The sequence below is a fragment of the Suncus etruscus genome, chromosome 10 (genome assembly GCF_024139225.1).
Source record: "Suncus etruscus isolate mSunEtr1 chromosome 10, mSunEtr1.pri.cur, whole genome shotgun sequence".
Taxonomy (NCBI): domain Eukaryota; kingdom Metazoa; phylum Chordata; class Mammalia; order Eulipotyphla; family Soricidae; genus Suncus; species Suncus etruscus.
In genome coordinates, this window is record NC_064857.1 from 14,775,776 (window position 1) to 14,790,183 (window position 14,408).

Here is a 14,408-nt window from a genome sequence, read left to right on the forward strand (position 1 = left end):
TATATTAATTAAAATAGATAATAAAGTTAGATAAAGCCATTTAATTTTCTTCTAATGAAAAGTAAAAATTTGTGATTTAGTTTACTAAAACTTAAACTGAAATTTAGCTATTTAATTTTCTCCTAACAGAATTTTTCATGATAAATTTTTATAACTTTACTCATATAAACTACAAAATTAGCTTTTAGTTCTGTCTGTATATAATTTATAATTATGCAAATCTTCAGAATAGGGAGAGGATTAGAAAGAAGGCTTTTAATAAAAAATTTCACCCAAGAAAAAACATTATTCAGAGTTTTGTATATAAAGAAAAAAATAAGGCTGCATTATCAATAAATTTAGATAAAGACTTTCAGGGAAAGAAAAAAGAACAGTTTTAAGGGAATAATAAAGTAATATTTGGTGGGAAAACTGCAAGGCAATGATAGTTCATAATGTTTGGAAAGAGGATGGGACAGTTTAGAGAAAAAAGTTCCCAATCTAAGAGATTCTTATATGTTTGTTTTTTATTTCAGAGTGAAATATTTTCTTAAATATCAATGTTAAAAGTACTATATTAAAATATAGTTTTATATTATAATATAATGTTTATATTATATTTTATAATATAAAATAAAATATAATATAATAAAATACAATATAATATAATACAATATAATACAATATAATATAACATAACATAACATAACATAACATAACATAACATAACATAACATAACATAACATAACATAACATAACATATAATATAATATAATATAATATATTTTAATAATATATTCCTATATTAAGCCAGAGAAGTGGCACAAGTGGTAGGGCATTTGGCTTGCACGTGCTAATCTAGGAACGATGGCAGTTGATTCCCTGGTGTTCCATATGATCCCCCAAGCCAGGGCGATTTCTGAGTGCATAGCCAGAAGTAGCCCTAGAGATTCACTGGGTGTAGCCCAACCCCCCCCAGAAAGTACTAAATTAGTGGAAATAATTTAAATGTTATTATTATTCCTTAAAATATAATATATGGTCTAGAAATAAAGTAATTTTAATAATCCTTAAAAGCATTTGGATATAGAAACATTTTAAATTTCTATGAGATGATGACATTTTGAAATCTAAAGGGAAAGTAATGGTTGATAAAGTTTCACTTTGGTTGATATAGCTGATAATGGTTTCACTAAACCTCTTAATTTGAGATGCCTAGAGTATTTGTCAAATGTAAAAGTTTAGTAAGCAAGGCATCTATCTAGAGAGCAGAAAATAAGAATGTTTTGCTTGTTCAAAGCTCTGAGATATTACTGAAAAAAGAAGCTAAAAAGTCAGAATTAAAACACTTGTCTTACCTCTAAAAAGGAAAAAAGTAACTATAAAAATTATTACCTCCCTTTGACTAAATTCTGCTAGCATATCAGTTAAATTCACTTGTGGGTGAATTTTATACTTTTTATTTTGAGTCACACCAGGCTGTGCTTAGGTCTCAGAGTAAATTCTTGGCAGGCTTGAGGATCATATAGGATAACAGGGATAAAATCTAGGTCATCTTCATGCAAAAACTCTACCCACTGAACTATTCCTCCAGCCTCTTTGAGTGACTTTATATTGACATTTTTTTTTCAGATACAATTCTATATCCTAGGGGAAACCTACAGTATGGAATCCAGCCAACACTAGTAATCTCTGCAGTATGATTGGAATGGTGATACAGGAATCAGGTTTCTGATTATCTCTAGTCATAAGTTTTTGGTTCAAAGTGGAAAATGAAATAATTTGATCAAGACAAATTACATAATTATAAAAATCATACATTTTGTTTGAAGGGAATATTCTTTTAATAGATCAACATTCTTTGCTATCTTCAGCATAGGCTTATTTTTGTAATAATTTAGAAATTGTTGAATCTGTTTAGCAATAAAAGTCTACTATGTTCTGACTAGTATTATAAAAATATGCATATTTTATGTTCTTCAATATTTAGTTCTAATAGTGTGGTGAACACTTAAAATTTATTTCAATTAATGAAAGAAATAAGTCTGATAATTTTTCATTAACATGCATATGATAAAGATATTAGTTTCATATGGAGATTTTTATAATATTTTTCTTTTTAATTTTTATTATAACACTATGATTTACCAAATTTTTCATAATGAAGTTGTTTCAGGCTTTCAATGTTCAAACACCAAGTCACTACCAGTGTGACCCATCATTCACCAGTATCCTAAGTCAAGCACCCATCACCATCGCCTGCCTCTATGCAGGCACAAATTTACTTCATATTGTTTATTACAATACAAAAGTAACTGGAATGATCAAGTCTGAGATCAACACAGATAATTTTGACATGATTGTTAAATCTTACTGTAGTACTACAGAAGTGAATGTCTAAGTATTTATTGGACTGTGTTTTGATGCTAGCTGAGCCTTCTTTAGTACTGTGAGGTTCACTGAGTTGGGTAGATTTCTATGTAACATTCCTATCAGATTTCCTGTGATACTACTGGGCTGACACTACATGATATTGAGGCATCAAAAAGATGAGAGTGGCTGCATTGTCCAGAATTAATAATCTAAAGCATAAAGTTTGATAAGGTTAAGAAGTCAAGAAATTGGGCCCTTTCTGTCACAGGGTGTGTATGGTGGTGTTAGGATGCTGCATTTCATGCAAAAAGGGGAATTTGCCCCACTCATTTGTAAGATCACAGAAGTATCAGCCTGTACCAGACAGAATTCAGGGCATTATTTTCATTGTAAAGTTGTTATTTTATATATTTAGAAATAACATTAAACATAATGCAAAGGAGTAATCTTAATTTTTGATTAATTAGTTAAAATTATTGTTTTAAAATATTGACTCAGGGGCCAGGACGATAGATAGCACAGTGGTCGAGCATGAGCCTTGCATATGGATTTGATCCCAGTACCCCATATGGTCCCCCGAAACTGCCAGGAGAAATTTCTGAGTGCTAAGCCAGGAGTAACCCATGAGTGCCACCTGGTGTGGTCCCAAATCCCCCCAAAATATTGATTCACAAAAGAATAAAAGAATGTATATAATGTAATAACCAGAATTACAATAAAAATTTAAATTGGTCGACAAAGAATAAAAAGCCAAGATGATAAACTTCCATTCAATTTACTTTATTATATAACAATGAGTTATTTGCTTTGATTAATAAAAGTCTCACTCTGATTAGAAAACAAGACTAAACTATTTTTCTTTATATGGTAAATATAAATCAACCAGATAAGCTAGCTCATATACATTTTATAGCTCAAGTTTTATTTTTATAAAAATTAAAGAGATTATTATGAAAAGAGGTCTTTGAGGTCGGAGCAGTAGCACAGTGGCAGGGCAATTGTCTTGCATGCCACCATCCTGGGGTGGCCCCAGGTTTGATCCCCGGCATCAAATAGGTTCCCCGAGTCTGCCAGGAACAACTCCTGAGTGCCAAACAAATCTTTTTTTGTTCGTTTGTTTTTTGGGCCACACTCAGTGACACTCAGGGGTGCTCAGAAATTGTTCCTGGCTCATATGGGATGCTGGGGATCGAAACCAGGTCTGTCCTGGGTCAGCTCCATATAAGGCGAACTCTCTACTGCTGTGCTATCACTCTGGCCCCTCAAAACCAAATCTTTTATAAAATCTCATAAAATGTATTTGAGGTATAAAGATAAAAGAAAACCAACACTGATTTATTTTTAATGAACTTGATCATTTATTAAGGAAAATAAGAATATTTGAAATTTAAAATAATCAAATCAAATTTTACTAAAGATATATGAAGAAAATTTTAAAAGAAATAGCAATGACTTCAGCATAAGTTTATTTTCTAAGTTGTTTACAATTATGAACCATAGCATTAAAAAAGACACACATTATAATATTGTAATTTTATTGCTTTAAAGCAATAAATAAATAATAAAGCAACTTTATTGCTTCATAGCTAACTTACACATATTAAAATAATGCACTTAAATGATATTTTATAAAGCAATTATAACAGTTAATAAAGTAAAGCTCAGGCTATATAACATGCCATCAGTTAGCTAAAGTTGAAAAACAACATTAATTATTCAAACTAAATATAAAAATCATCTTTTGACTATTTTCTTCTTTTATTTTTAGTTGTTTGGATGATACTCAACTGTGCTCAGGTGCTCCTGGATCTGTGCTTAGGGATCAGTCTTGGTCAAGGATGGGACTATATGGGGTGATGAGGATTTCATTTGGGTTGATTATATGCAATTTATGTTCATTACTGTACTATTGCTTTAATTTGAAGTTATATATGTTTTTTCATAGGATTTTAAGCAAAATATGCTCACTTTGCAGACAGTAAAAATATTATAAATGAAGACTATTTAGGAATTTTATCAGCTGTGGTTAAGAGTAACATTATAACAGTAATTTTTATATAATTTTATAAAAAAACATTACCAGGGAAAGAAAATTTTTACTATTATAATTTGCAAGTAGTTCGACAATAGTTGTTAGATTGGAGCTGGTTTTATTTCTGTTAAAGATGAGAAGTATTTTAGGCAAATTACCTATTCAAAATATTAAGAAAATAATTTAAGTGATTTATTATTTGTTGATTTATTCCTACTTTATTGATCTAGAATTATGTGAATTGGTATCATAACAAAATAAACAATGATCTGTTACTTTCCAAAGTTCACTATTGTTAAAAGAAAAATAAAAACAGATTAAAAATTGAATAATTCATGGTTTATGTTAGCTCCTTCCAGTTAATGCTTTGATACTGTACCTAATAGTTTTAGCCTTTCCAATGGTACAGTCTTAAAGTAATTTATCTAACTATCTTTAATTAGTTTTAGTGACATAAAAAAAAATAAAGGGGTTTGTCTTCCTCTGGAAGAAGGTGGCTTACCTAATTATATATTTTGTTGAAAATCTTGTTAATAACCCTTTTCTATCTATAAAAGAAAATTATTTTTGTGAAAGACCTTGAAGGTTTTTCTATTCACTAGAGTTATTTACTTAATTCTTTAGTATTTCTTTAAATTTTAAATTTCTTTAAAATTCTTTAAATTTATAATTATAACATTTATATTTTATCTTAAATTATGCTCAACTGTATTGTATTCTCCAATATAGAATTCTATAATGGATGAACTTTCCTGCAAAGACACATGTATTGGGATAGGAACATTAGTGTGTAAGGTGTCTGCCGTGTGTACTTGGTTCCATCCTCTGCATCCCTTATGACCCCCTTTATAATACTCTACAGGAGTAAATCCTGAGAAAAAAGCCAGGATTAACCCATGAGTATATCCCCATCCCTTCAACCACCCCTTGAAAGATTCATGGATTAAATGGCATGACCCTTATTCAATTACCATGTTAAGTTATTCAATAACTCTCATTCTAAAATCAAGGATATTAAATAACAACAACAATTAGAAAAAAACCTGAGATCTGAAGTAACAATACAGAGAGTAAGACACTTGGTAGTTGGCACTTCTTAGGTTGATTGTTACCATAACATATGGTTCACCATTAGCACCCAAGGTAATTTCTGGAAAGCAGAGACAGTATTATTTTCTAAGTATTGTTAGGTATGGCATTACCTCCTCAGCTCCATCCCAACTCGCCCCAAATAAAGAATCCATCCTAATATTTTCTCTGGTCAGCTTTAGATATAGATCCTGGGTTTGGGGTAAAACTATTTCTTTCTCATACATAAACTTCAGCCTTATCCAAGGGAGAATGTGTCATGTAGGCAGTGTTTTATAAACATGTAGAATTTGCCTTATGCCTGAATCATTTCTCATTCACCTCTCTTTTCAAACCTACAACATTCCAGTGTATAGGCACAAGATATTCACATAATCAGAAATAAATACTACTTTGAAAAACACTTTAAAATCATGTGCTCTTGCAGCTTCCAATCATATCTTTGTCAAAACTAATATTATCACTTTTCTTAGTCCTCTACCTTAATATGAAATTCAAGATTGTATCCCCTTTACCTGATCAAGCGACACAAGAGAAATTAGATATATGGAAAGTTGAATATAAGACATAATAAAAATTGGGGGATTGCAATTATTTATCAATATATTTCATATTCTTTTGATGGATAAGAAATTTTCAATTACATGAAAATTATATATTATGTTAATAAAGATTCATATATATTAATATATATGAATTATATAATATTATATATATTATATATTATATATATTATATAATATATATTATATATTATATATAACATAATATATTATGTTAATAAAGATTCATATTTTCTAGAAATTTTATCAAATACTGTAAAATAAATGCACATAATATAATGCAATGTTTTACAAAATCAAAAGTTAAGAGCATTAGGTCTCTTTTAGCTGGTACTCTTCGGGCATGCAGGATTTAATTGCATGTGGTCTTTAACTCTGGGAGTATCCCTTTGATGATATCTTTGACAGTTGATTCTTCCTGGAGAGCTCCTACCTGGGCCTCTGGGACTCCAATGATTCTTATGTTGTTTCTGTTGAGTTTATCAAAGACTTCTATTTTCATCTGTTTGCATTCCTTGAGTACTTTTTCCATTGCTTGTTCGTTTGTCTTAAGGTTCTTTTTCAATTTCTTCTGCTGTGTTGAGTTTTTCTGCATCACATCTTCCAGTACTCTGATTCTCTCCTCAGCTGCTGGTGAGGCCATCCATTGAGGTTTTCAGTTGAGCTACCGTGTTTTTCAGATTTGTTATTTCAGTTTGGAGTTTTCTGATTTCTGTCTCTGTGTTCTGTTCAGATCGATCTATGCTTTCTTTGAGTTCTTTACTTTTCCCAACTTTAAACTGTACTAAAAAGCAATAGTTATCAAAACAGCATGGTATTGGAATAAAGACAGACCCTCAGATCAGTGGAATAGGCTTGAGTGCTCAGACAATGTTCCCCATACATACAATTACCTAATTTTTGACAAAGGAGCAAGAAATCCTAAGTGGAGCAGGGAAAATCTCTTCAACAAGTGGTGCTGGCAGAACTGGTTAGCCACTTGCAAAGAAGCAAACATAGACCCCCAGTTAACATTATGTATGAAGGTAAAATCCAAATGGATTAAGACCTTGATATCAGACCTGATACCATAAGGTATATAGAACAACACGTCAGTAAAACACTCCAGGACATTGAGACTAAGAGCATCTTCAAGGAGGAAACTGCACTTTCCAAACAAGTGGAAGCAGAGATCAACAGATGGGAATACATTAAGCTGACAAGCTGCTGCACCTCAAAAGAAATAGTGCCCAGGATACAAGAGCCACCCACTGAGTGGGAGAAGATATTCACCCAACACCCATCAGATAAGGGGCTATTATCCAAAATATCAGGGCACTGACAGATTTTATAAGAAAAAAAATCTAATCTCATCAAAAAATGGGGAGAAAAAATGAATAAAATCTTTGATAAAAAAGAAATACAAATGGCCAAAAGGTACATGAAAAAATGCTCCTTGTCACTAATAAGCAGGGACATGCAAATCAAAACGATGATGAGATACCATCTCACACCACAGAGATTGGCATACATCACAAAGAATGAGAACAATAAGTGCTGGCGGGAATGTGGAGAGAAAGGACCTCTTATCTACTGCTGGTGGGAATGCCATCTAGTCCAACCTCAATGGAAAGCGATATAGAGATTCCTCCAAAATCTGGAAATTGAGCTCCCATTTGACCCAGCTATTCCACTTCTAGGGATATACCCTAAGAACACAAGAATACAATACAAAAAACCCTTCCTCACACCTTTATTTATTGCAGCACTATTCACAATAGCCAGGCTCTGGAAACAACCAAGATGCCCTTCAACAGACGAATGGCTAAACAAACTGTGGTACATATACACAATGGAATATTATGCATCCATCAAGAGAGATGAAGTCATGACATTTTCCTATACATAGATGTACATGGAATTTATCATGCTGAGTGAAATAAGTTAGAAGGAGAGGGAGAGACGCAGAATAGTCTCACTCATCAATGGGTTTAAAAAAAATAAAAGTCATTTTTGCAACAATCCTTAGAGACAATGAGAGGAGATATTTTTGCAATAATTTTCAGAGACAAAAGAAAGAGCTGGAAGGTCTAGCTCACTTCATGAAGCTAACCACAAAGAGTGTGAGTGCAGTTATAGAAATAAATACACAGAGAACTACCATAAACATGTGAGTGAATGAGGGAACTGGAAAGCCTGTCTGGAGTACAGATGGAGGTGGGGTGGGATGGAGGAGATTTGGGACATTGGTTTTGGGAATGTTGCACTGGTGAAGGTGGTTATTTTACATGACTGAAACCTAATCACAATCATATATGTAATCAAGATGTTTAAGTAAAGAAAAAAAAGCTGAGCATGATAAATAAGAACTCTGAATATCATCTTTTGCTTTTGGCAATTTATTCTACCACAAAACAAACAATAGAACAGAAAACATAACTTAGAGAAAGTGCTATAAGTAAAGTGAAAGCATAAATTCTAGTATCTTTTCATCTGAGGTTGACTGGTCTGTTCTTTGAGAACATACAGTTTTCCTATGGTGAAATACATACTTATTAACTTACTAAGATTACATTTAGCTTACACAAATAATAACCGTTTAATCAAGGGATATTGTTTATTAGATACTATAATTAATGATATATAATTCCATCTATTTAACAATAGAGAACAAGTTTAATTAAAACTACATTGCTACCTACCCTGATTACACATAAAATCATAAAAACTACTAATTATCATTTTGCCTCACCTGCTCATTTGAAGCAAATGTTTTCATAACAAAATTGCTATTTAAGTATAGTGGGAATTCTGAGTAGTTTTGCATTTTAAAATACTTAAATTGTGGTATTGTGTGGCAAGAATGGCATAGTTTATATTCTGAAGAGGTGTGAAAATATACAGCTAAAACATGTGCAGTACAATAAAAGCAAAACTACCTCAATAAAAATTTTAGAAATAAGTCATAAATTGTAAAACAATCCTGTGTGCTGGGGCCAGAGTGATGGTGCAGCAGTAGGACGTTTGCCTTGCACATGTCTGACGAAGCATGGACAGTGGTTCGATCCCCAGCTTCCCATATGGTCCCCCAAATCAGGAGCGATTTCTGAGTGCAGAGACAGGAGTAACTCCTGAGCATCACCGGGTGTGGCCAAATTAAAAAAACAAACCCGGCATGATCATACATCCTGTATGATCTTCATACAGAGAAAAAAAATTTATGAGCACAAAATATTTTTCTTTTTTGTTTTGTTTTTGTTTTGGGGCCACACCTGCCAGTACTGAGAGCTTACTCATGGATCTGTTCAGAGTTAACTTCTTATGAGCTTAGAAAATCATATGGTTTGAGGGAATCCAATCTGCATGCAAAGCAAGCATCCTGCCCACTGTACTATTGCTACAACCATATTTTTATTTTCTCTCCACATAACAACATTCATTACCGTTTCAAATACACTTCATTTTTAATAGAGACTAAGGTGATAATGTGGTCCTCTGAGTGGCAGAACTCTGCCCTGCTCAATGAAGAACAAAGGTCTGGGCATGTAAAGGCACCAACCTCACCTATCTGTTGCAAAGATGTCAACCCATAGAACATACAACAACAATGATACCTCGACTCCTATTTTCTGCAAAGCTGTTAACCCACAACAGAACTCTTAACCTCAACTCTCTTATCCTCAACAAACCGTCAATCAACAAAAGAATTGGTAAAAGACAGTGCAAGTAATAGCCCCAATTTACCTTATCTGCCTTAACCTGGACCTCTTTAAAAATCCCAGTCACCATTCAACAGAAAAATAGAAAAAGTGTGGGAAATCTGTTCTGTATAAAGGGCTAGAGCTTTACAGAAACAGACTATTTACAGGCCAGCGAGAATACAGGTTGTACGGTGCTCGACCTACGTGCTCCAACGAGGTCACCTCATAAGGTCCACTCTTATGAATAGAGTGATCCTTGAGGGCAGTCAACAGTAAGCTCTGAGCACAGCTGGATTTGCCCCCACAAAGCAAAACAAAACATAATAACTTCCCAGACCCTTTACAATACAGTGAGCTGCTAAACCCAATTATTCTTTTTTTTACAAAAGGAAATAAAAGCAAACACTCCATGATACCCTCTTTGAGAGATTTCATCTGCAGTTGTCCACACTTTGTTGTACAGAATATGTTTTATTCTTGTAATAAACTCACTATCTAGGAAATGTTTTTGCCTTTTCTACCAAGACCCTGTTCCTGCCAGCAATAAAAGAATTTACTTTTATTTCCTAAAATATCAAATGTATATTTTCTTCTTAATTTTTCATTTTAATTTTATGGAGCTCTAATGTAGTAATATGAGGGTAAGTAGGTAATCAAGCATTAAAACGAGGTTTCAGTTCAGCTTTTCTTTTTCTTAATTATTTTGTGCTGTGAGACATTAAACATATATATTACACATGTAAAGTTATTTATATTTATGTTTCCATTGGTTGAGGAATTGCACCCAAAACATTATTATCAATGAGGATTCAGGAAATAACTTTGATTTTAAAAGACAATAAAATGACTTTCATGACTGTAACTCAATTTAATATTTTTTCTAGGCCAAATTCATGTCCTTTTTCATGCTGTATGGAATAAATACCATCATATAAAATCTAGAATTGAAACTTTTTATAGCATCAAATAAAAAAACCTACATATAAGAATGAGAATTCTCAAGATCTGTGAGTGTATAAATTCTATGTATCTATGCAAAGAAATAGGAGTTTAACTATTTAATTTTGACAAAAATAATCCTTATATTAATCTGAGACTTTTTTAAATATTTGTAAATGCTATTATTAAATGTTGCTAATAACTGTGGAAGAAAAATGTAATAAATTTTTGTTTGTTTTGTCTTGTTTTTTTATGACACCCAGCAGGCACTCAGAGGTTACTCCTGGCTCTGCATTCAGAAATTGCTCCTCGCAGGCTCAGGGGACCATATGGAATGCCTGGAATGAATCAGGGTCTATCTTTGGTTAGCCATGTGCAAGGCTAACACCCTACCACTGTTCTATAGCTCCAGCCCCAATAATTGATATTTTTATCTTATTTTTAAGTAACCTGCTATTTGCTATTCAGTTTCCTAATAAGTGCTTGGCTATAGTTAATAAAATAGAAGAGTGAATGCTGATTACAAAAAAATGTATGTCTGTTAAAATTAAAGCTTATACTAATGGATAAGAAAGATATTCATTTTCTAATTTAAAAGAATTCTATTATTTCTGAATTCATATTTTTCTTTCTATTTTTAGTTTATACTTATAAAATTAATATTCTTATAGTTAATGTTTAAACAATTTCAGATTTGTAAATTCAGCTTTTTAATATATACATTATATCAGTGTTTTAATAATATTTTCTTTGTTTTTGTTTTGGGGCCACACCCAGCAGTGCTTAGGGGTTACTCCTGACTCTGCACTCAGAAATCACTCCTGGGATGCTCATAGGACCATATGGGATGCCAGGAATTAAACTCGGGTCTGTGCTGGGTCGGCCGCATGTAAGACATTGCTCTACCCCTGTTCTATGTCTCTGGCCCTGTTTTTTTCTTTTTTTTTGTTTGTTTTGTTTTGTTTTTCAGGCCACACCTGTTTGATGCTCAGGGGTTACTCCTGGCTAAGCACTCAGAAATTGCCCCTGGCTTGAGGGGATCATATGGGATCAAACAGCAGTCCTTCCTTGGCTATCGTCTGCAAGGCAGACACCTTACCTCTAGTGCCACCTCGCCAGCCCCAAGGCCCTGTTTTAATTAGTTTAATATATATACATTTCAGCCTTGTCACTCATTATTTTCTTCTTTACTCTCTATTATCTAAAAAATAATCCTACAATTTTATACAAAGGGATGGTATTCAAGTTTGTCTTTTGCTGATTTGACTGTGTTTATTAATACTTTTATCAGAAATCAGAAAGATTGTAGAGTTAAGGCATTTGCCTTGTACTTGACACACCCCAGTTAGATACTCAATACCTCAATTTTTCCCCCAGACATTGGCCTAATATTATCCCCAATAAAATAAAATAATTTAATAGCATTAAAAGGTTAATTAAAATAATTAAATTATTTAGAGTTTTATTATTTCACACCAAAATAATAATGCATGAACCCTTATGTATGTCTTGGTATTTATATATTTGATCTATTTATGTATTTATCTAGTTTGATGTATTAATGAAATTCTGAACATTGATTACAAATTAAAATGTGTTTTCCTATATTATTTACCAACACTAATTATCAATGAAAGTTTTATTTCTTTCTGCTTGTTAGGAGACCATACTTAGCTGTGTTCAGAGCCTACTCATGGCTCTAAGATATGGGACTGCTCTATGCTTTGCTCAGTGAATCTTGGGATGCCAGGGACCAAGTTTGGACCTCCTGCATACTAAACAAGTAGTTAAGACCTGTGAGATATTTCTCAGTTCTTTAAGATTTCTTTTGAGGGTATAACTTGAAATTTAATGGTATTAATTTATATTTATATTATTTTTAAATCAAGTTTGAAAAATTTGATAAATTAACTGTAATTTCACCTTAAAATAAAACTGAGGGTCTAGTGGGGGCAAATGATCTCAGGTGCATTGAATGGAAGAAAAAATTGTCAGAACTAAATACCCAATCCAGAGTCAATGACAATAGAATCAAGAGACCCAAACTGTAACAAGCTAAACACAAAATGGACATGTTCTACTGGTAGACCAAGGGTTTAAGAGTGGAGAAATGGGATGCATGCTGGGAACTATGATGAAGGGAGGTCAAGACTGATGGTCAGAATGGCCCTAATTTATTGTAATACATGCCTGAAATACAACTGTGAAAGACTTGTAATTCACAATGGTCTTAATAAAAAAATTAAAAATAAAAACTTATGAAAATTAAAAATACAAAGAACCGAGGGTCAGGAGTGATAGTTGATAGAGTTTGTAGGGCATTTGTCTTACACACTGCTGACCTGGGTTCACTTTATGATGTCCCATATCATCCCAAAAGGAACTAGGAGTAATTCCTGAGTGCAGATCCAGGAGTATTTCCTGAGCACCATGAACAAAAACAAAATAGAATTGATAAGCCCATATCTCAAAATGCTTTCTCAAACAGTACATATACTTCAAGTAGCACCTATATTATAGAAACATAAAACATGTTAAGGTTTAATAGTAGTCTTTTATAAATAATTGCAGGTCTAAAATGTTTGAAGTATGAATAAGAACATCAACTTAAAATATTACCAACATATGTTGAGCATGGTCACAGAACCAGAGACATTTTTGTGATGAAGTTTGATCAAGAGAAGAACAATATTTTCTACTAGAAAAGTAGAAAAATGACAGGTAGAAAGCCTATCTAGAGTACAGGCCAGTGTGAGTTGGGGAGGAAGGACACTTTGGATATTTGTGATGGGAATGTTGCACTGGTGAAGGGTTTATACATATATATATACATATATATACATATATACATACATATATATACATACATATCAAAAAAAAGAAAATAAAAGAAAAGATAAGGCCTCCCAATGCTTACCACAGGCTGTGTTCTTTTCACTGAGTGTATAGACAGAGGAGGTACAGTAAATGCTCCCCATATACACCTCATATCAGGCCCTTTGCCTGGTCTGTATTGTGAAAGGGGGGACAAAAAAAAAAGAACACTAGTTACAACAATACAGCATATTTTAAACAATATATATATGAATACATAAATTTCAAGGACATTTGTGGGAGTTATATATGCACACTTAATTGTTTACCATTGTTTTAAATTAAAATTTATAAATTAATCTATATTGTCCTAGTTTTATTTTTTATTTATTTTTTTTTGTTTTTGGGGGGTCACACATGGCAGCCCTCAGGGATTTCTCCCAGCTCTATGCTCATAAATCACTCCTGGCAAGCTTGGAGGACCACAAGGGATGCCTGGATTGGAACCACCATCCTTCTGCATGCAAGGCAAATGCCTTACCTCCATGCTATCTCTTCGGCCCCATTAGTTTTATTTTTTATTTGCATGCATTTCAGTTTATTTTAAGCATCACTTTGTTCTTATGAGGGGGATTAATTCTAATGGTTCTCTTCAGACTGAACATTGATAAACACTTGGCTCTTATACCTCAGTGACAGAAAGCTTCTGGTTAATTCAGGCTTTATTCATTGTTGCTAGGCTTCCTAAGCTACTCTCTAAGTTGAATTTACTAAAAATGAATCGATGTATTATGTTCTGTTCACACAAAGAAATCTTTTGATTTCTGGTAAAATAAATAAGTAAGGTTAAAAGGAGTAGGAATATAATGTTATTTTGGAAAGGAATAAGCACATTGTTACTGTAACTGTTTTCACACTGTAACAATGCAATGACTTGG

General features: G+C 32.7%; 1 non-coding gene across 1 annotated transcript; it reads left to right on the forward strand.

Moving 5' to 3' along the window:
• Nucleotides 1–13,556: 13,556 nt before the first annotated feature.
• On the forward strand, nucleotides 13,557–13,689 carry LOC126021174 (small nucleolar RNA SNORA51). The gene has a single exon (XR_007499780.1). It is a non-coding gene; the product is annotated as a small nucleolar RNA SNORA51 (small nucleolar RNA).
• The last annotated feature ends 719 nt before the right edge of the window (nucleotides 13,690–14,408 follow it).